The sequence below is a fragment of the Myotis brandtii genome, unplaced genomic scaffold (assembly GCF_000412655.1).
Source record: "Myotis brandtii unplaced genomic scaffold, ASM41265v1 scaffold819, whole genome shotgun sequence".
Taxonomy (NCBI): domain Eukaryota; kingdom Metazoa; phylum Chordata; class Mammalia; order Chiroptera; family Vespertilionidae; genus Myotis; species Myotis brandtii.
Window position 1 is genome coordinate 510,362 of NW_005371320.1, and position 3,237 is coordinate 513,598.

Below are 3,237 nucleotides of genomic sequence, written 5' to 3' on the forward strand. Positions count from 1 at the left end.
GTGTGGCCACAGCCAGGCCCACCCTCAGGCCCCCCAGCCCTCGTCTTCACAGCCCAGCAGCATCCTCTCCTGGACGGGTGCCCGCAGGGCCAGCCGCTTCCTGAACTTCAGAACCAAACACGGGCTCCCCTGAGGGGCGGGACTCACTGCCCCCCCCCGACACACCTGCCCATCGCCACTGCCTCCGTGTGGGTGGGAACCCAGCAGCTCGGCCACCGCCCTCTGCGCCCCAGAGAGAGGGGCAGGGAGAGGGCCCAGCTCGGGGTGGGGGGTGGGGGGGGGAGCGAGGGGTCTGTAAGGCTCCTGGAGCAGCGCCTGGCACAGAGAGTGTTGGCGGCTAAGGAAAAGCCCCCTCTGGGGAGACGCCACTGGGAGACTGGCAGGGTCTCCAAGAAGGGCCCTGATGCCGCCTCCCCTAGGCGCGCCCTGGTGCACCCCCCCCCGTTTGGGCCGGCGGGGACTGCTTCTGAGCAGAGAGGAGCAGAAGGAGAGGGAAAGCGATGAGGGGGGCACTGCTGGGGTCACGTTACAAAAAGGCTGACTTCTGCCCCTAGCGCCGGGCTCAGTGGCTGAGCCTTGACCTGTGACCCAGGAGGTCACTGTTGGATTCCCAGTCGGGGCGCATGTCCGGGTCGTGGGCTCGATCCCCAGCAGGGGGCGTGCAGGAGGAGCCCATCAATGATTCTCCTTGATGTTTCTCTCTCGCTCCCTCGCCCTTGCTCTCTGAAATCAATAAAAAAAGAGACCGACTCCTGTTTGGGTGCTGGCTCTCGCGCTCTCTGGCCCTGGGGGGAGCCAGCGGCCAAGTGGGTGAGCTTGGGAGCAGGTCTATGCTCAGAATCCTTCTAGGATTTTACATTTGCCTCCCAATCTGTTTTTAAGTATATGTTTTTATTGATTTCAGAGAGAGATGGAAACATCAATGGTGAGAGGGAACCTTTGATCGACTGCCTCCTGCACGCCCCACACTGGGGATGGAGCCTGCAACCCAGGCATGTGCCCTGACCGGGAATCGAACCCGGGACCCTTCAGGCTGCAGGCTGACTCTCTATTCACTGAGCCAAACCAGCGAGGCCGGCCTCCCCCTCTTTTTTTTTTTTTTTGCCTCCCACTCTTTACAACTGTCTTATCTCTAACTAATTCAATAGCATTTTTTAAAGGTTTAATTACTTTCAACAAGTCTTTCCAGAACATCAACTGACACCGGTGTTTCAGCCGTTTGTGCAACGAGCGGACTCACCGCCATGAAGAGGTTGGGGACAGAGCACGTGACTCCTCCTGGGCTGGGCAGAGGCTGGGGGAGGGCAGAGCCGCCCTGTGGGGGTCCTTACCTGGGGTGGGGGGAGATGGGCTTCCAGGCTCCAGGAGCTGCTGAAAGTGCACCCCGTCATTGCTGTGGAGAGTCTGTGCGGGCTGGGAGGGTCAGCAGCCCCGGGCTTTGTGCCCAGTGCCTCGCAGGGGGTGTGGAGGGCGCAGGGCGCTGGATAAGAAGCTTCCACGGCGGTTTAGCTGCCTGCACGTGCGGAGGTCCTCCCAGCTGCCATCCAGGGAACTGCCACCTGCCCCCTTCAGCTCCTTCCAGAGCCGGCAGGGGGCCCTTCCCCTCCCAAGGCAGCCAAAGGTTCTCTCCCCCTGCCCTGCTCACCCCCTGCCCCTCCCCTCGCTGCTCCTCCTGCACTTGGAGCTCCAACCTGCCCACTTGCCTAGGGCCTCCCCCTCCAGGTTGTCTCTGGGCCAGGCCATCCTTGCCTCGCACTCACCGGACTGCAGGTAGAGCCTGAGCCTGGGCCTGGAGCTGAGGCCCCTGCTTGGCCTGTGTCCTGGCTGCCCAGCGGTGAGATGTGTGCAGGGCTGTCCTAGCCCTTCCTGGATCTGGGGGTCAGGTAACGGCAGTGAAAGGGCTTGGAAAGCATCAAGGGCATTGGCAGGGCATCGTCATCACCATCATCATCATCATCACTGTGGTTCAAAACAAGCCTGTCAAAGCCATAGACTGGCTGTTACGAAATGCAAAAAAAAAAAAAAAAGCAATGCCAACAGTGAGCAAAACCTCACCTGGCCCTCCCCAGAGTGGCAGGTGGGGGAGGGGTGGTGCCGAAGACCTGGGTTCCAGGCCCAGTCAGACTCCCTCCTCAGACACAGGGACTCAACGCCTGGGGCCTCGATACTGTACGGACCCACGGAATCTTTCAATTTTGTTTAAAATGAAAAAGAGGCCTGGCTAGTGTGGCTCAATGGTAAGTGTCGGCCGAGCACTAAAGGGTCATGGACACAGAAAGAAAAAGACATCAAATCAGCCCTGGCCGGTTTGGCTCAGTGGGAAGAGCATCGGCCTGCAGACTGAAGGCTCTCAGGTTTGATTCTGGCCAAGGGCACAGGCCCGGGTTGTGGGCTCGATCCCCAGTGTGGGGCAAGCAGGAGACAGCCGATCAATGGTTCTCTCTCCTTACTGATGTTTCTATCTCTCTATCTCTCCCTTCCTCTCTGAAATCAATAAAGAAATATATTTTTTAAAAAAAAGAAATCAAATCAAATTAAAAAGACAAAAAGAACTGTTAGGGTGAAGAAAATGTTTTAATATACATGGCTGATATATTCCTCTTTTTAAAAAAATATTTGTATTGGTTTCAGAGAGGGAGAGGTGTATGAAGGTAAGTGGGCCCTGAGTGGGCTTCACATGGGGAGCCTCAGTTTTGTCACCTCTAGAATGGGTGTGGTTCTGTGAGCATGTGAGGGTGGGGAGCCGGTACAGAGGGGCTGGGCTCAGAGCTCCTGTCCCCCATCCAGCGGGGACCTCTGATCGCTGCTTTGGCACCTGGGGCACCGTTTAAGATAAGCAGACAAGACTCAGGCCCCGCGAGGCTCAACAGCCCTGGCTGGTGTGGCTCAGGGGGTTGAGTGTCATCCTGTGCACTGAAGGGTCACGGGTTTGATTCCCGGTCAGGGCATGTACCCAGGTTGCAGGTTCCATCCCTAATTGATGCTTCTCTCTCACAGGTGTTTCTCTCTCTCTTCCCCGCCCCCCCGCCCCAAAACATATCCACCGGCGAAGATTGAAAACAAACAAACAAGGAAAGAAAAGACAGGAAGAGGAGCAGAAGGACCCGTAACCCGGACACAAGCAAACAAACCCCCCCAGACAGGAAACCCTCGGGGAGGACGCGGGCTTGACCGACCCCTGTCCTCCTCCTGCAGCGGGTGAAGCAGGGCCTGGCCAGGGCGCCCCCCCCCCACCTC